At 39.5% G+C, this 21,439-nt stretch overlaps 1 protein-coding gene across 9 annotated transcripts in view; it reads right to left on the reverse strand.

The window, feature by feature from the left end:
• The window catches only part of RBM47 (RNA binding motif protein 47), an 876,418-nt gene that overhangs the window by 238,607 nt on the left and 616,372 nt on the right, over positions 1 to 21,439 (reverse strand). The window lies entirely within an intron of this gene.

Genomic DNA, 21,439 nt, shown 5'->3' on the forward strand with positions numbered 1-21,439 from the left:
GGTGAAAGAGGACATGCAGGTGGCTGGTGTGACACAGCAATTTGCAGAGGACAGGAAGAAATGGAAACAGATGATCTGCTGTCGTGACCCCTAATGGGATCAGCCAAAAGAGAAGAAGTTTGTTTGTTTATTTATTTATTTCACTGTGCTTTCCGCTTTGTTTTCTAGTTATGCATTTGTGGAACAGCAGCCAATCTTTTAAGATATGGAGAGATAAATGCAAAGTTGGAAGACTAAAGCTGAAAATGTTAAAAAAATAAGTCATATTATTTGCGATTACACTTCTTCTTCTTCATTTGGCTTTCCCCAGTTAGGGGTCGCCACAGCGGATCACCTGTCCACTCATGATAGGTAGTGGAGTTTTACAGTGTCGAGTTGCCAGCCTGGCACTTAACCTTCCACAGAGGGCACACACATGCACGCACTCATGCCTAGGGCCACTTTAGAGTGTCTAATCCACCTACAGCATGTCTTTGGAATGTGGGAGGAAACCAGACCACCCGGAGGAAACCCATGCGACCACAGGGAGGACATGCAGACTCCGCACAGAAGGCACACCAGCCAAGGATTGAACCGGAGAACCTCTTATTGTGAGGCAGCAACGTTAATTGCTGCACTCAAAAATGTTAAAAATTTTATTTATTTATTGACATTTCTTAACCAGGTTGGTCCAACCGGGCTTGGGGCCCATTTTCAGTGGAGACCTGAGGAGAAAAGCTCCAACAAAGAAAAATAGTTTCATAAAAACAATATTGCAGTTAAAAAAAATAGTTACATGAAAACAATATTGCAGTTAAAAAAAATGTAAGCACATACATATATGAGAGATAGTACAAATATCAAAATAACAAATCTGTGTATACAGCATGAGTAAAAACAAAATAGAGAGCTTACATGATAAGACAAAACACAATATTTATACAAAGATCAAAATAACAAATCTGTTTATACAGCATGAGTAAAAACAAAATAGAGAAATGTTATGAAATAAGTTATATTTGTAGTAGCCTAACAACATTTTTGGTTAAAAATAAAACTTATTTTGCCCATTTGATCACTTCCTGACAGTATTTTAGCACAATGGGAATTAGTTTTACCATAGCCTCTCATAATAAACTATCCCCTGACATATTAACACCAACATATCTAGATGCATAAATCGAAAAGAACAAAATCAACTTTAGGAGTGTCTGTAAGAACACCACAAAGGCACACATAGTGTTTGGTGTTTGCAGGGAAAACAAATGATGCCACACAACCACTAAGCATTCCCAATAATTTATTTCTCAAGTCGAGAATTTTCATCCTATACATGCAAAAGACTATCATCAGAACCAAAGCTGCTTGAATCAAAACGACTTCATTAAATAGTGCCTATGTCAGATGACCAGCTAGATACAAAGTGTCACATGACCAACCAGGTAAACATATTTTTAAAGGGCTATCAGATATAATCATATGTATGAAGTGGAAAAAAACAATAAATAACAGAACAATTCAAGTAGATACATTAATGATCACATAATTAAAAATGCATTGTTAAAAACTGTGTATTATTAAACAACTAAAAATATGTTTTTTTTTCAGCAGCACAGTCACACACTCTTGAGTTTTTGTTTTTTGTCTGACAGAAGACATAAGAAACAAATGGCAACTTCCATATAAAGGATTATTTGATGTATCCTACTTCATACATGGGAAAAGTTTAATTGTAGAATTGTAACGATAGATTTGCAGGTACATTTGCAAGGACATACCAACTTCCTAATAAGTATGTTGAGAAAAAATTCTGATAGAAAAGGTGCATGTTTCCAGATTAGTAACTGAAAAGAGAAGAAATGCTGTCAGATGAGATACCTCAATGATCAAAATATGAAAGCATTAAATAAATAAAATATATGGCACTGCTGCTATTACACAGCGACTACAACTTATCAGATGAGGAAGCTACAACACCATCACCATACGGACTCAATGTCAGTCATGATTTTATGCAAGCTATGACTTCCAACCACGGAAATCTTAGTTCATGAACTTAAGATGCTATAAAGGTCTTTGGCTGTTTTGTATTTCAGCTTTGACATCTGCATAGCTGATAAGTTACAGACCTTTTACAGATGAAGACATTGCCTTCTTTTCTGACTTCCCCTACCATGTCCATCTTATTCTACTTTGCCACTACAAGAGAAACAGTGTAGCATATCCACTAAGCTGTGTTGGCAAACTAAATGCAGCTAATACAGTATGTTTGTATAATGCACCTTTGTAGGGATTAAGCTTTGGGAATTATACAACCAGGATTTGTATTTCTCTTATTAAGTAACTGACAATGCTTTTCTTTCATGGACTTTGCAGTCAAACTACCTAAAGTTACTGTGGGAGTTCTGACTGCCATCTACATCAGAAATATTAAGCAAGCTATTTCTCTGAAGAATTAAAGAAACAGCTTGGTACGGCAAAGTACTGTGACTTGGAACTTCACTCGCTTAATTTTTGAAATTATTTCTGTAGGCCATAGTTGCTGAATACCTTCAGTCCATCTGATATAATCAATGCTGACAGACTTTTTGATGGATGTGTGTGTGTGTGGGGGGGGGGGGGTGAATCTGGTATGCTTAGCTTTATGAATATGTTTAATATGGTTTCCCCTATAGGAAAATGACTTCACAACTTGAATAAATTAGCAATGATTCACAAAAAGCAAAATGTGACCCAGATATTATTAGTAAATGCAATCTATAGTACTGAAAAGGGAATCAGAAGACGTAATGAGGGGTCATACTAACTTTCATTACTTATTTTATTTTATTACAACTGTACATGGGCACGAGGAAAATAATAATTCAGCAGAAAAGACAATGGTTGGAACAGGATTAACATACAGTGTGGAATAACATGTATGACAAAAGATGAGGCAAGAGCAACAGAATGGCCAAAACTTGACAACCTAATGCAAAATCTGAGAAGTAATGCACACTAGTATAAAACTGGGCAGTGCACAATATGAAGTCTATGATGCAACAGCAGTATAGACAGCATGGCGTTTGTACATCAGAAAAGTTAATGGTGGGACAACAGTGTGAGAAGCCATTTAAAGGGAAACAGTTTAGAACTGCAAAATCATTGAAAGAAGCAATCACTAAAAATAAACAGGAAGTTACTTTTCAAACAATACCGAAAAAGCTCTAGCAGAGCATTTTAAAGAACGCTAAGAAAAGTGCAAGATAAAAAATAAACCAGAAGGAGGGATTATTTTTGTTACATACATCAGATATTGTTTTGTGCAAGGGTTCAGGAGTGGGACAGCATTTAAAATTAGGTATTTTATTGATTAGTCAACAAGCATCTATTATGGCTTTATGTAGAGAGGAAGTATATCAGCTCCCTACACTATAGTACAATGGCATTCAACCCTGATGCATTCACCTTGTATCTGCAGATGTTATTGTGAATTACTTAGTGCCTATGCTGTTTGCCAGATGTTTCAAATATCTGGTATTTCTCAGAAGCCTGTTTGGTTGTTTTTATAATTTTCTTTTAGTTAATGTATGGGAATTAATTTTCTCTATGGAGCCCAGTGAATAATGCTAGCCTTCTTATATGTGAGTATCAGACACAGATCATCAGGCAATTTGGCATTTCTTATGTCTACAAATTGACAGAACATGAGACTATATAAAGGTGGGTAACAGAATACATGAAGGGTAAAGTAAAGTGTCAAGCAAAGCACCTCACTGACCCTCTTCAAGAGAAATCTTGATGAGTTGATGGGAAATAGAAAGTTCACCCTGAGGATCACTGCAGTGGCTGTACTTGATAGAGGCACTGGGAACTAACGTTGGGTGTCACGATGCCAGGGTACTTCTATGGGCTAGGCATGTAAAGGCTCCAGGGCCATTAGCCTAGTACACACCTATGAACCTATGAACCTATTAACCTGTACACCTCCAAGAAAGAGAAGGAGTTAGACAGGAACATGATGGAAACCTCCATGTACCTTAGCAGTATCAACAAAGTCTGTGGTAGTGCCTTTCATAAAATAAAAACAGACAGTAGATAGCTAGCTAGATAGAGAGATAGATAGACAGACAGACCGATAGACAGACAAATAGACAGACAGACAGGTAAAATTGACCAACGGTAATACAGAAGATAGAGAACCTGAAGAATGTGTGAGGAAGACCTTTTCTTATCTATACCCATAATAATGAATTCTGATGAAGTAGAACAGCTTTGAACATGCTGAAGCACAAAAAAAAAAGAAAAACGAAAATAAAAAGCTACACAAGGAGACCATAAACTGCCTGGAAGACACATAAGACAATTTCTTATACATGAAGTCCATGTCAGGAAAAAGCTGGGAGTCCAGAAAGGTAACAGTTACAATCTGTTCAGTAATGTGGCATATTGATCTAGCTCTGTAGAAGATGGGGGACAGAGATCTGAAAGATGCCTGTTGATGAAAGTAATCATGAGACACCCTGTTTGCATAAACATATCCTCCTACCGTATAACTAAACACACAAATATGTTTGTAAGTTCATAAGACTGATTGATTCATTTATTTATTGATTAACTGACTGATTGAAAATGACAGGGTTAATGGGCTGCTATATTACCCATTTCAGCGACTGCCTAAGCTATATGGAAAAACAAAGGAAGATCACAATAACAAATATGAAAGTGCAACATATGCAATATATACAACAAAAACGATTTAAATTAGAATTTAAGTAATATGTCGAAGAGGCAGGTGAACAGTCAAAGCAAAGTCTATATACAATGTTTACAATGTTACTATATCACACTGAATGCAACAGATATTCTTAAAAAAATAAAATGAAACAGATTTTTTATCATACTAACATATGATAAATTATATATTTTATATATATTTATTTTCTTTAAAAAATGTGCCCTTTCAGTCTGTCTGATGCAATATCTTTAGCAGGTAGAGTAGACTGTAAAAGGAAGCTTATTCATTAATGATGGAAGGCACTAGGTAATGTATCTGTTACCCTATGCACGTGTGTGTCTTTGTGTTAGTTCCTCCACCAGTGTGTTTCAGGGACAGAGTTTGAAATAAACCCAGATAGGATACTGCCTTTTAGATTAGGCAGAGGATACCTCTAAGTAACCTATAAGAAACAAAAGATAACGACATTATTGAATTCTTCATGAATAGTTCACATTTTCCAAACCTGTAATTTTTCTACTAAGAAATTTGAGGTTGTTTTAGATGGCTTGTTCAAAGGCTACATAATAATGGAACAGACCAGTGAAGTATAAAGTAATACATTGACCTCAGCGGAGTGACTAGATGTTCTCATTATAATTAGATGGGCTACATAATGTTTTTTTCTGACTTTCACAGGAACAAAATGGTCAAAGGTTTAAACTGCCATCAACAGATGTCCTTAAATCCTAAATGACAGTAATTTTTGTGACTGATTATTTATTTTGTAATCATAAGTTGCATGCTTTGTCTTAAATCTCATTATATTTACAAGCATTTAAGGTGACCTCGTGACTATGGCATTTTTGTCAACACTCTTGGAAAACTTCAACATTTTTTACTGCAGTAATTGTGTTAATCCATTTGCATTCATCAGCATGTTTGGTAATACATAATCTATTTCCTACTTGTATACCCGAGAAAAATGGACCAGGCAGAAGTGACTTCAGTACAGATCTCTGGGAGGTACTTCTACAGACTCCCACAGTGACACGTGGGTAACCCCCAACCCTGACTGGTGTTCTGTTGCTAAGAGATCTTTAACGCTTTTCATGTTTTCTTATTTTTTTCTTTTATGCAGCATAGTATTAAATATCTTAAGAAGCTAATGATAAGCTTTCATTATGTTCTTATGTCTCCAGGCAGTGTCACAAGATTCAAAAGACAAGATCTCCCCTTGTCAAAGTGTATAACTCCAAAGCTAATGAAAGCAGGTTACCTGTGCCATTTAGATTATTAAAGTCCATTTTCATCCATATGCAGAATCATACTCAAAGTCTTTAAAACTAAGTAGTGGATTTTATAAAATCAAAGTACTGCTGCTTTACAGAGTGAAACATTAGTAAATTTAAAGGTAGAAAGGGTCCCTGTAGGTCACTTGAAGATATGCTTGAGACAATTATCAATGATGTAATTATAAACCACCTTAATTAGTGAAACTATACTTATGGAATTTGTGACTTGACCTTTGAGGACCATACATTTAAAACAAGGACCGACCCATTAATTAGTAAACAGGAGAACCACAGAGGAGCTAAAACAGTCTATGACCTAAGTTTCTAACAGTGGTCTACTCATTTATTTATTTTTTTGTTTGTGAAGATAATGACCTGCTGAGATGCTAAGGCTTTAGTTTTAGATGCTGCTTAGACAATTGTAATTTACTAAGACTGATTTTAACAAACATTAATCTTTATTCATTTATTTGTGCTACATAGTGATGTTACACAAGAGATGTGCATTATTTGACAAGAGTGTAAGTAGGGCTTCTAGAAGGTAGGCAGCTAGAACAGGGCACCTAGTAGCACTTGAAATACACATTCAGCAGCTACAACATGCAACATCTGACTGAGGTACACATTTAGTAGCTGAATGTTGGACACTAGCCTATGTGTATTTAACTATTGAGTAGGTTTCCGGTGGCACAGATGGGCATGTTCTGTAGGGCATCAGATTTCTAGTGATGGTCACTGCTGTCCAGCCTAAGCCTGTCAACAATTACAGTTAGGGGCAGTTTCACAAGTGCACATGCAGTAGTCTCCTGCTGTAAGTAAATGGCAGTGCACTTCTTGGCAGCACTCCAAAGCTTGACTATCCTGTTAGAAAAAAAATAATTCTGTCTTAACGACTAAATGAAGAATTAAAAGAGCTAAGTGGAGGAAGCAGGTAAACGACTGAAGGGATAAGGAGAGAGTGAGGTGACATGACGTAATATATGCACCAAGCATGAGGATGACAGGTAGCATGTAACATTAGCAAATAAACATGAATGTCTCATTGATATAGGTGCACCAAAATTGACATGATAAAAGCAACAAGTCTGTGCATGAAACATTGAAAAAATATTTTGGTTCTCAAATAAAGTATCAAAGGTTAGGGAAAACAAGCAATATTTAGAAAATGTAAGGAAGGAAAGAAGATGTAAGACAGAAAAAAAATCTAAGTCGAATCACAACGGAAAGATAGTGGTAAAAGTGAGAGCCTAAATGAAGGACTATTTAGTTGAAAATGTACGAATTACTTTATAGGTGCAGGAGACAGACAAATAAAGGCACAAAGAAAGACAAAACGAGAGAGAGAGAGATACCAAACTAAATAAAATGGATTGGAGTGGGACAGTGATGAACAGCAAGAAATAAAGTTGCTAAATATATTTTTGTAGTCAGCATTTTTTGAAGAGAAAGAAAGGGTCATTAGCACATTCAATAAGTAAAAGCACCTAGGATAAAGGGGTTAATGACAAACCTTTTACAGATATGAGAATTTAATTAGAAAAAATGTTATCACGCCCGACAGAGTAAATGCCTTCGTGCTTTAAAAAAATGTAATAACAAAATATCCCAAAGTAACAAGCAACGGATAGGCAAAACATGGATATTCAAATCAAAATAAAACCACTGTATAAATCAAATAAAATAAAATAAAATATTTTATTCGGTAAGCGCTTTCAAAACTTCTTCTTCAGACCGTAAAAACAGAACTAAAGACCAACTACCATTTATATACTGGTCAGGTGACACTTAATAAATTAATCAATTAACTCTTAAAATCATACTACTTTTGTTGCTCCATGATACTGCATAATAAATTCACTCGTTTATATCCACATTTCATCATGTGTTCGGTTTCAATACCGGAAAAACAAAGGTCTTGAATATTAAGCATATTTAAATCTTTTATAGACTAAGAAATTTTACAAGCAGGTATTTTTGCAAGAGATTCTTATTTATGTGGATATAAATGAGTGAAGTTTTGAAAGCGCTTACCGAATAAAATATTTTATTTTATTTGATTTATACAGTGGTTTTATTTTGATTTGAATATCCATGTTTTGCCTATCCGTTGCTAGATATGAGAATTTAGTTCACCTACAGTACAGTGGCAAAAGTGTTTCTATGTGCCACTGCTGCCCCAAGATTAGCTAGTGTCTTGCATGCCAGGGCGAAGGCCAGGGAGTAAAAAAATAAATGGTTGATGGTTTACTCATGATCGATGTTTTACACCTGTTGTTTGTGGGAGAAGGTGTGGGTACAGCCTACTTTGGGGTTGAAACCTATCAGTGGCTGGAAGTTACTTCCTGAGCCATGTACCCTCAGACTAACATAAGAAGGAATCCTACCTTAATGATATGGGAGGGAGTGTGCATATCTTCATTTTGTTTAGCTCCATTGCATGGTGTACATATACTCTGCCAAATGAATGTAGGAGGTGGGGAAAAGAGATAATTCTGAAAGAAATGAACAAATAAACAACATGCACAGTGCAATGACACTTAGTATTGATCAACATAAAAGCTGATAGAATAGCCAATACAGATTAGTGTCAGTGGCTCAACAAGTGTCATACTCATCTCTCTTGCTGGAAGAGCAGAAGATTGAGGGCTCTCTTCTTACTCAAGCTGATTGGACTAATTTTCAAATTGCTAATGTTGTAGTGCAGCAGTAGGAGATGTTGCACTTATGAGTATGTCATTTGTTACACTGTAGTGTAGCAGTAGGAGTTTCTGCACTCACGAGTGTGTCATTGTTTACACTGTAGTGTAGCAGTAGGGGATGCTGCACTCACAATTATGTCATCATTTACACTACAGTGCAGCAGTCGGAGATGCTGCACTCATGAGTTTGTCATCGTTTACACTACAGTGCAGCAGTAGGAGTTGCACTCACGAGTGTGTCATCATTTACACTGTAGTGCAGCAGTAGAAGATGCTGCACTCACGAGTGTATCATCGTTTACACTGTAGTGCAGCAGTAGGAGATGCTGCACTCACAAGTGTGTCATTACTTACACTGAAGTGCAGGAGTAGGAGATGTTGAACTCACAAGTGTGTCATTTACACTGTAGTGCAGCAGTAGGAGATGCTGCACTCACAAGTGTCATTGTTTAGATGTGACATAAATTTGAGGTCCCATCTGCTTGGGTAAGTGGTAGTTGGGGTGCATACAAGAGAAACAAGGCAGTTATAAAAATAAATTAATAAATAATAATATGGGATGCTCCCCGGTGCCCTGACCAAATTTCACCTAATTTAATTTCACTTAGGGCCTGCCATAAAAAGAAGCTTCTAACTTAGTGGAACTAACCTAGTCAGCAAAGTATAAATAAATAAAAACAAAGTAATACACGCTTTTTTAACAACTGGTCAATGGGCAGATATGATTCTCCATGTACAAGTGGAGGAGCAATCCAAATGTTACAGCCTAGAAAGCTACCAAATTGACCTCATTAGTAGGGGAATAGTGGAATAAGTACGGAAGGAAAGCATTTTTGGCGTATTTGGAAGCCTACACTAACATACTGCTTCACATAACCTCTAGAAACTTTCTAACTAACATACCGCCTCTTAGTAAACATCCCTGATTCATAGAGACACAGTTGGGTTGGATTGCATAGCTAGGCATATAAAGGCCCTGGTAGTCATTAGCCTAGTATATACTTATGAACCGTTATCAGGCACTGTGAACAGCTTGTTTTCCTGCAGAGGGATGTTATCGAGTGCCTGTTGGAGTACTGCAAAGGCCTCATGTGCAAGACAGATGCCTGGTATAAATTTGCCAGGATGGTGAGTGATGTCACACTGAACAGTGCTGACAGTGATACAACAACCTGAAGAAGTCACCCTGATGTCTTTTAACATTGAGAAATGGAGGTTAGGAAGATTCAGCTGCACATGTACTGTAAGCATTTCTTTCTCTTCCTGATATGTTACCTGAGGCACATGTGAACTGTAGTATGCATAATGTGTGTCTGCCAGCTGAGGACCAAGAGGTCAACATGTTACAAAGGCAGGGGCAACTTCCTCAGCAGGAGGGTACATATGTCACAAGTGTCAATCTACTGTAAAACAGTTGTTGATCATGCACCATATGTAGGTATTAATGTGCCTTTTTTTTGTCATCCTTCTATAGGTCCAGAAGTGACAGAAATGGAGGAGCAGCAGTGGTCATCTCAGCACCAGCTGGCACCTTTAGCATGGGGTCACTTGTGATTGCCAAGTCTGCCTCTCAGCAGGTCAGTGGATGCCACCATGCTGAAGGTGGCCTGGAAGGACTACTAAAGGGATTACTGGTGATGTCCACATTAATTTCTATGGAAATACGTCATTGGCTGTTCCTACAGCAGCCTATTGTGGTCTTCCAGCATTTCATATCAGTTGAGTAGACTGATGTATATTGAGATGCACTGGCAACTACATACCTTCCTTAGTACTTTGGAGTACCATCTGACTTGGCTTATATAGTCATGTGACCTGCAAGTCCAAACACTGGGCATCAGGCCACTGGGAGAGCAGCCTGCCCATGACATCACAGTGCTGGCTAGGTTTGCTGCAGTCTTGATGGTATGGCATCCCTCCATGACTCCTGCCCTGTCTGCATTCAGGTGTACCTCCCTTTCATATAATTCCCCATACCCTATTCATTGGTCAAGCCTCTTCAGCAAATGCTGTCAGCTCTGTTCTGTCTTTGTCCATTCAGTGTCATCTTAAACTTTTGTGTGTACCAGGAGTGTCTGTCTGTTTGTCTGTGTCTGCATTTTATGTTTGTTTGTTTGTTTAACTGACGCTACTACTTTCGCCCCACCTACCCTTTATCTCTATATATTTAAATGGGTCTCTCTTCCAAAAAAGTAACATTGTCATGCCTGCCACCTTTCATACCTTTAGGTAATACTTATGTGTTTTTCTGTGCTTGCTATTCCAGCTTTCATGATTTCCTGCCTCCCACATTTCTTCCCCATTTATATATTGAACTGATCCTCAGTGATTTAGCTGGATGACTGTGAGTGGAGCTTATGCAGTGCACCAGCATGTATGAATGACCTCTGTCTTGATAGCCTGCCTTGGCAGTGATATCTGGACTGTTGTTCATGCGCCAGTCTATAGAGCTACTGATGTAGTGGATCTGCCTAGTGCTCCTCCTTCCCTAAACTACTCAGTGCTGTAACATGCACTTTCTTCTTGTAATGTTTTTAGTAGATTTGTGCTCCTCTTTTTTACTATAACCTTTTGTATGTATTTTGTGCGGAGCTTTTCTCCCTTGATCTCCACTGAAAATGGGTCTTGTGCCCAGTCAGACTTTCCCAGTAAACAAATGCTAACAAATAAATAAATACATAAATACATGCATACATGCATAAATAAACTATAATCTGTGATCCTTTCCTTGGTCTGGCAGCACTTCACAAACCCTACCACACATTTGATTACATTTGTATCATATCACTCTTGAGGCTACATGCCATTTAGCACTGCACATGCTCGTCACACCTGTCTATGAATTCCAGTCATGTTGTTTGGATGTAAGCAGAAAATAACGCATTTTAAAGTTGTTAAAGTGTTTGTTGTATTTCACAAAAGCAGGAAAGCTAATCATTATTTAAACTGCTGATTTAGCTCTGGTACCTGTAAATGTTTCTGAGAATACAGTGCTATATACAAGATGAACTAGCATAAACTGTAAGCCTTTGATGCACCAGTAAAAGTTTATTGCACTCTTCATGACCTAAAGGACTTTGCATCTTAAGATATAAGATTATATCATGTGGCAATGTCCTTGTGTGGGCAATAGCAAAACTGCCACAGGTAGATATTATTCCCCAGTACAATCATACTGAGATCAATATTTTTGGATGCATTAATTAACTTCCTACCTATACTTCATTCAATCACATTTGACTTTTCATCTGCTGGTAGTGGTTTGATTTGAATATTACTAATCAGCCAAACAATGCAGCGTGTGGTAATTAAATATAATCAAGAGTATTACTAATAGATGCTGGTTAGTTTGGCAGAAAAAAATCAGCAGTCATGTGGTTACAGCATTATATACACCAGATCAGTGTGGGTCCATAGGTTCATAGGTGTGTACTAGGCTAATGGTCCTTGAGCCTTTACAAGCCTAGCTATAGGATTACCCTGGCATAGTGCCACTTGACCTTAGTTCCCAGTGCCTCTGTTGAGTAGAGCCACTGGCGTTATCCCGGGGTGAATTTTCTGTTTCCCATCCACTCATCACGATTTCTCTTGAAGAGGGTCAGCAAGGTCCTCTGCTTGACATGTATGGAAAGTCTGTTCCATAGCATGGGGAGTCTCTGGGTTATGAACCTGTCTCTCCAGCATGTTCTGTTAATTGTGGTAATGAAGTTGAGGTCTCTGGACCATGTGGTACAGAGGGATTGGGATTTCTTTAGATGTAGTATTTCTAACAGAGCTGGGTCAGACATGGCTTTGTAAGTCAAGCAGAGAAAGCCTCTAAGTAGGTGATATGAGACAGAGAATAGTTGGAGTTCTTTGAGTCTGTCCATATAGGACAAGTGTTTAAAGCCTAGGATCCTCTTTGTGAGGTACTTTTGCAGCCTCTCCAGTGGTTGCAGGTGTCTAGTGAGGTGCATGCCAAATGGGGCATTGTACTCAATGATTGGCCTAATAAGGGAAGAGTAGAGGGAGACAATGACCTCTTTCTTCCTGGATGGGTGCAGTGCAATTTCACCTTAAAACCCCTTGTTCACATTATCACATTAGTTGCATAAAAACAAATTATTGTTTGGTAATTATAATTGTTAGTTGTTACCCTTATTTTCTGCACAGGTATTTCTTTGGTTACAGAAACTCAAGCTCCAATCACTGATCTACTTTATTTTATTTTATATCCGTTAATATCCTGCTTTTACCTGTACAGATGACTGTAAGTTATAAAGGAAGAACATATAGATGAACAATTCCCCAAGACAATAAACATACCAAAAACAACAAAAATGCTTGCATCTAAGAAGAGAAGAGAGAAGTTCATGATTCCACACTTGTGAGAACAAAGACAGCTTTATTTACAGTTCCCACTGACTCCTTACTCTGGCCACAGTGCTACTATATGCCCAGTTTAAAAATTTGCAAGTCAAAGTATCCAGATCCAGTACTTCCTGTTGTCCTCTAACAGGCGCTTTCCTCTAATTCTTTCTCTGAAGGAGACATATAACTACCCATACCTCCTTAACCAATTTAACCAAGCCACATTTGTGAATCCTGTTTTCTAGCTCATAGGTCTCATACACTGTATCAGCTAACAATAAGCTAACAAAATCATTCAGGCAACACATGACCTTCAACTATCTAATAGTGTGTGTTTTTGCCAGATATTTTCTTGTCTGTACTACCTGATGCAGAAGTTCTGGCTCCTTTACCAGAATGAATGAATGAATGAATAAATAAATAATGTTGCTAGCCCAGACTAAAGTGCTTACCAAATGCATCATCATTTTTTTCTGCCTTGGCTGATAAATGCAAACTTAGGCACTTTGCTCATGATTAGTGATGAGATAACAGGCAAAGATCTGTAATATAAAGAATGGAGTAACTCTTTTCTATCCATCCATCCAGTTTCAGTATGTGTATAACCCATTTCATGGTCACAGGGAGCCTGGGTGTATTTTAACAAGCAACAATAACACAGGCCTGGGTGGGGTGACAACACAACTGTCTGCTACAGGGCTGATACTACTCAAGCATGCTCATGCAGCCTACACCTGACTGAGATACACACACACACACACACACACACACACACACACACACACACACACACACACACACACACACACACACATGGCATGCACAGAAATGTGCACACAAACCCACATGCACACATGCACACACACACACACACACACACACACAATTTACATAAGCACATACAGATATGATATGCACATAAACTCATACGCACACATATGCACATGCACATACGCATACATATGCACATACACATGCACGTGCACATACACATGCACGTGCACACACACACACACACACACACACACACACACACACACACACACACACACACGCACACACACACACACACACACACACACACACACACACACACACGCACGCGTACACACTTGCACTGCATGGACACACACACACAGATAAACAAAACAAAATCTGCACACACAACACACATATATAGACACCACACACACAAGTGTCCATGTAACCCCCCCCCACACACACACACACAAATATTCATATCACTTACATGCATCTAATTACATTCTTGTATCTGTATGCTCCTGCTTCTAAAATTTTATTCAGTTATTCTGTGCTTCAGAATGTATTAACTGTAACCATGCAGGAACAATGGCTATTGTATCTTTTCTGCTGTACTTTGTATCACTTCTACATTTACATTACATCACTGGAAATGATCATGACCGCCCACATTTTACACAAGTTTCGGTTCTCAGACAGCTATATCCATATCTGAAGAGGAACTCTACACTCAGCTATATACCATATGACTTTTATTGCAGCTATTTAAAAAATGGGCAAAGCTAGGTCAAACTTAGAATCTGATTATGGTGTATTTACCATGATTACATCCCAGCTAATAAACTGCAAGTGATATCTAAAGTCTTCTGCAGTGAGGAAAACTTTGATCTAATAAAAAGTCTATATAACCAGCCTTTGCTCCTATTGTCTTAAGGATGGGACTATTATGGAGTTACGTTGACAGCCCATAGTAACAGCACTTTCACAGAGTATTTTGAACATCCTGTTTTGCTCTGTGGAATTAAATAAACACTGAAAACTAATAGCAGTAGTGATATTCGGACCGTAATGTGGAAAGAACCTCTTTTGTCTCCCATGCCAAGCTGTGTGAAATGAAAATAAAGGATTTTAGATAATGATTTTAGACTTTATAGAGCTCTTGGTCTCTGATTTTGTATATTCAGGCTCTACAGTTCCCTCAATATGTAATAGTTTCATGGTTGGATGAATTGCCCAGAAGCCTGTCCCCCTCATGCCACCACCTATACCCTGAGATGGGGAGGTGTAACTGCTAGGAAAGAAATTATTGTGGATGATTTTACAAATAAGTTCATTTTGATAAAGTGCATTTTAATAAGTACTGTCATAAGAACTGCATTATGACAATTTAAATCAGGAAGATGTCAATCTGCTACCTGTAAGCCTGGGTTAGCTACTTACAACCACCACTTGATGGCAGGGTGAGTAAGAATAAGTCGGTAAACCATCTGGTACAACTGGTTAACATCTAAAAGGGATAACTATTTCCTCTCAGCCTCATCTAATTGATTAAAGACTGAAGATAAGCAAAAGAAAAATATATAAAATAAGAACTTCATTGTTTGTATAATAATAACACCTGAATAATAACAATGGAAAAAGAAATAAAAATCCCTGAAAATCTCTAATATAGTATTTGACAAGCAAAATGCATATCTGCTGTGTACTGTTAGGCAGGACCATACTAAACAGAGCAAAGCACAGATGTATATGTTAAGTGAGCATAATTAGTGATACAATTATTTTAAGCTTATACTTGCAAAGTACCTTGCAAAGGTAAGGGAAAACAGCTCTTAAACTTTACAAAAAAGTACCTAAACAGGCATGTCCAAGGGTCAGCTTCTGGTGATTTCTCCTGTCCACCTGGTGAATCTGGGCATACTGGGGCAGTGCGGTAACTGCCTCATGTACACAGACAATCCTCTCCTCCTACCACCCAACACTACAACCTGTGAGAGATGCACTTACATAGCCAAACTGCAAAAGCAAAGCTCTCTCCGGCCAAGATTGTGCTAGACAGGCAAGAGGAGAAGGTGAACACCTGCATTGCACCTCAAGCAACTCATAGCCGTTCAAAACCCACACCATCAACACCCACACAAAGCAACACTAAACCCACATATGCAGAGGCCCTTAACATTAACCTGCCTAAGCAACAAGGACCTCCGAAGCCGAAATGCAAACAAACACAAGTCACAACCAAAGTGACACATAGATCACAACACCAGTGTGCCACCCAACAACAGCCCCTAAGGCAAGACAATGTACCCAACACTTTAGTCATAGGTGACTCTATAGACAGGCACACTGATGACCCATTCACCAGGCTGAACAAGGATAAAATTACAGTCAGCTGCCTGTCGGGTGCCAGGATCCGTCATATAATGCATGCATTCAAATCACTCCACAACAGTGCAAATACGACTCTGTCATTGTCCATGCTGGAGTAAATGACTTGAGACGTACCTCCCTGGACTACATGAAAAGAGACATGGAAGAGCTCTTGGATCATGTGACCCAGGCAGGTATGTCCCTACCCCTGAGTAGCATCCTGCCTTTGCCCAGAATGATACCACAGTATAAGGACAAAATTATTGACTTCAACAATTGGCTAAGCTTCTGGTGTCATTCAAAGGGGATCTAGTATTTGTCTTCCTGGGAAGACATGATCGACAAACCATGATGCTTTGCCAGAGATGGTCTGCACCTGTCACCCCTGGGATTCGGGTTACTGGCTAAAGCTCTTGCCACCCCTATAGTGCCTTTTTTAGGAAAGGTTCAAAGGATAAAACCACCACCGTAACAGATACAAGCATGCAAAATCTGAAGGTAATGCTACTCAATGTTAGAAGTTTAAACCTCAAAATGCACTCTCTCGAGGCATTCCTAAAATTGGAGAACATTGATATCTGTGCAGTAACTGAGACCTGGTTCAAGGCTCCAGAGAGCACCACTGCAATACCAGGCTATAATTCTTACCACACTTTTCGGCCACAAAACCAAGATCGAAACACTAAAGGTGGAGGAGTGTCCATATTCACCAAGGATATTCACACCTCCAGGCTAGTTGCCCAACACAATGCATCTGAAATTCTCCAGGTGCAACTAACACTAGGTAAGACTGCAATCCAAACTGTAGCTTGCTCAGATCCCCCAACATGCCTCAAGATTCTCACTACACCTTTCTAAACATACTGGAAAATATTAAGATACAACCAAACACCCTAATACTGGGTGATTTCAACTACCCTGCCATTAATTGAGAAAAATACTCAGGTACCAACTCCTTTTCCCACCGGTTCTTGGAATTCATAAATTCCAATGCCCTCGATCAATTAATCCATTGTCCCACCAGGGGCTCCAATATCCTAGACCTGGTCATTACCAACATGGGAGATAGATGCTCCACACCAGTGGTCACCCCCTCATTGGTCAGGTCTGACCATAAGCAAATCACCTTTGACATCCACTTCCCACCCCCACCCCCCAGTAAGGAAACCACCTTAAAAAACTTCTCCAAAGCCAACTTCATGATACTGAAGTCAGAAGTGACAAACTTCACAACACCCACGCAGATGGGATCTGGAAGTTCGACTGCAGAATCCTACACTAAGGCACTGTACGAGCACAGCCACTCATGCATGAATCATGCCATCCCAAATAGAACCAAGATGCTCTTTTCCAAAAAAAGGAAGCCAATCTGGTGGTCTCCTGCTATAAACAAACTATACAACAGAAGGAAGAAACTGTTGCAGAAAAGAGGAAAATCCCAGGATGCAAAAAACTCCCTCACCAGCCTCAGTAAGAAGCTGCGATCCCTCATAAAATCCTCAAAAGCTAGTTACGAAAATAAAATTGCCAAAGATTCCAAAGACAACCACAAGGCATTCTATAGTTATGTCAAGAATCTAAATGGCAATGCTCAGATCTGCTCTGAGCTACAACAGAATGGCATTAAATATACTGATCCCAAGGATATTGCCAATATCCTGTCAGATCAATTTAGTGCCAACTTCACCCATCTCTCACCCCCTAAAGGGCCCATCTCAATACCAAAAGATTGCCAAATTCTGATAATCACTGCCACACAGGTAGAAACCGCACTCTCCAAAGCTAAGAATACAGCATCCATGGGACCAGATGACATCCCAGGGTGTGTACTACATGAACAACTACATGAACAACAAAATGAACTGGCACCTCACCTAAGTGTCATGTTTAATCATAGCCTCACCTCAGGCTTCGTGCCCACTGAGTGGTGCACAGCTACAGTTATCCCGCTCCACAAGGGAGGATCTGCCTTGGATCCCAGGAACTACCGTCCCATCAGTCTGACAAGCCTGATCTGCAAGGGCATGGAACGCATTATCATGGAACTTATAAACAAAGACATGGGCAACCTTCAAAACACTGGACCCCACCCAGTTTGGGTTTGTGAAGGACCGATCCTGTCTCCTAAATTTGATTGACTTCTCCGAATCAGTCTCCAGAGCTGTAGACGAGGGTAAGGCAGTCCACACAGCCTATCTGGACCTCACCAAGGTCTTTGACACCATCCCCCACTCTGGAATCATAGATAAACCTACTAAGCTGGGCATAAATCCCTACGTCACTCAATGGATTACCAACTGGCTTACTGACAGAACCCAGACTACAAAAGTAGCCGACTCCAAATCCAGCTCCAGACAAGTGAAAAGTGGAGTACCTCAGGGTTCAGTCCTGGGACCACTCTTGTTTGGCATCTACTTCTCTGAAGTACAGGCCAACACTAAGGGACTCTGGCTAACAAAGTTTGCAGATGACTGCAAACTGGGAGCCATTATTGAATCCCCAAATTATGTGGATATTCTACAAAAGGGCCTTACAGAAACAGATGCCTGGTGCCAGAGCCATGGGCTCAAGCTTAATGCCAAGAAATGTATAGTTATCCCCTTTGGAAAAAACATGTACCCATGAATTACCACATAGGTGGCAGGACACTAAACATCGAAAGTGTGATGACAGACTTAGGGACACATGTGAACAATGGTCTGACTTTCGATAACCACATCACCACAACAGTCAGGAAATCCTTCTATGTGGCACACCTCATCACTAAGGGCTTTTCATCCAGAATAAAGGAGGTCATTGTCCCACTGTACTCATCCCTCATTAGACCCATTATAGAGTATAATGCCCCATTTGCTATGTACCTCACAAGACATCTGCAACAGCTGGAAAGGCCACAGAAATACCTCACTAAAAGAATCACAGGCCTGAAGCAGATGTCATATGCTGACCATCTAAAAAAACTCCAGCTATACTCTGTGGCATACCGTTTACTCAGAGGCGATCTCTGCTTAACATACAAGGCCATGTCAAACTCTGAGCTGCTGGACATGCTCCACTTAAAGAAATCCCAATCCCCCAGAGCCACATGCTCCAGGGATCTAAACCTTGTCATCACAATGAACAAAACATGCTGGAGGTATAGGTTCCTGACCCAGAGACTCCCCATACTCTGGAATAGACTGCCCATACATGTCAAGCAGAGCACCTCCTTGACCCTCTTCAAAAGGAACCATGATGATTGGATAGGAGATAGAAAATTCACCCCGGGGATCATGTCAGTCGCACTGCTAGACAGGAGTCCAGAGAAGTAAATATTGTGGGAAGAAATATCCAGGGAGTTGTTGTGGCTAGGCTTGCATAGGCCCTAGGGCTGATAGCCTAGTACCAACCTAAGAACCTATGAACCTATGAACTGTAACATAGAATTTTGTGGAAGCAGCAGTCTATTCATAAGGATAAAACAATAAAAAATATAGGCCAGGGTTCAGAAACAAGTCTTACAGTTTGTGGTAAGAAAGCATAAATGATCTTTTAGCACAGTTGTGGAAACCATAAATTTAGAGATGTATTATTGTAATGCAGAAAGACCTCATTATTGGCTAATTTGCATGTTTTTGAAACTATTGGTCTTTACCCCAAGTGCTAATAGGCTCTTTTATGCATGCCTTGCGGTACTCACCACTGGCAACCCATGCAATGAATTAACAAAGGCTACTACTACTTTCATTCCACATACACACACGCACACACACACACACACACACACACACACACATAGAAAAACATACATACATACATAGATACACACAATATACCAACTCCGAGATCATACTTCAGGGCAGAAAAGGGAAATCTTCCCATTCTGCGCCATACGGAGCCATTTGTTTTAACCTTCAAACTTGTAAAAGTTCGACCATATGGTGTCGACCATGTGACGTTCGAACTTTTACAAGTTTGATTTTATAATAGAACCCCTTTTTTTGCCCATAATATGCTTTGTGCTGTTGAACTTTTTAAGTGTATTAAGGTGATATTAATGTCTCTGGTGTTTAGTGTCCTCCCCATACATATTTCATTCTCAAAACCCATTGTTCCACTAACTTTTGCTGTGACTTTGGTTGCTGTTTTAAAGGCCCTGTTGTACAGTGACCCCTCCTTGTATTACAGGAATTGCTCATTGGTCAAGGGGAGTTACCACTCAACCCCACACATGCACGCACATAGGCACACACCACACAATGAACATACTTCACTCACTGATCAGTCATGGACACACTCATCCATTCACCCATACACATACAAAAATATACAACTTCCTGGTATTTACCTCTAATCTGATCTTTCCCATTCAGCATAACAGGAGACCACAAATGTTTGTCTGAGTTAACTATCACAGCTTGTGGTGAGAGATTATGCAGCTGTGCAGTTCTATAAATCACTGTCCCGGGTTGAGTGCTTTCTGCTGGCATTCCCAGGGTAGTGTCCATGACAAATGAACATATGCTACCCCCTACCTGAATGTCTCATAAACATTTTCAGAGGCCAGAGAGAATCATTCTCCTGTGGTGTTGCACGTATTCAAGGTAAGCCATTGCATTAGGGCTGTCTATGAATCAGCAACATGTAACATCATTGGTAAAAATGTCTTCCACTGGTGGCAGTGTTTCTGAATCCCTGCCATGGTGTATTACAAAAGCAATACTAAGAGGTGAATGAATAACATTAGACCTGAGTGTAGTTACAGTTTAAGCTGGAATAAATCTCTTGCTGATAAGGATTTTTTCTTAGGTGCATTTGAAATTTAGGGAAAGAACTTTGTGTGTGTGTGTGTGTGTGTGTGTGTGTGTGTGTGTGTGTGTGTGTGTGTGTGTGTGTGTGTGTGTGTGTGTGTGTGTGTGTGTGTGTGCGTGTGTGTGTGTGTCTGTGTGCATGTGTCGGCATGCACATTTGTGTTTGTGTCTATGTGTGTGCATTTGTATAGATGTGTGTTTGTGCATGCATCTCTCTGTTTTGAGTGTGTGTGTGTGTGTGTGTGTGTGTGTGTGTGTGTGCGTGTGTGCGTGTCTGTGTGTGTGGTCTGTGTGTGTATGTGTCTGCACGCACATTTGTGTTTGTGTCTGTATGTGTGCATTTGCATGGATGTGTTAGTGCAAGCGTCTCTGTGTTTTGAGTGTGTGTGTGTGTGTGTGTGTGTGTGTGTGTGTGTGTGTGTGTGTGTGTGTGTGTGTGTGTGTGTGTATGATTGTGTGTGTATGTATGTACTCTTGTCTGTGTGTGTATGTTTAGCG

Source organism: Protopterus annectens, chromosome 2.part1 (assembly GCF_019279795.1).
Source record: "Protopterus annectens isolate FY-2018-M chromosome 2.part1, PAN1.0, whole genome shotgun sequence".
NCBI lineage: Eukaryota > Metazoa > Chordata > Ceratodontiformes > Protopteridae > Protopterus > Protopterus annectens.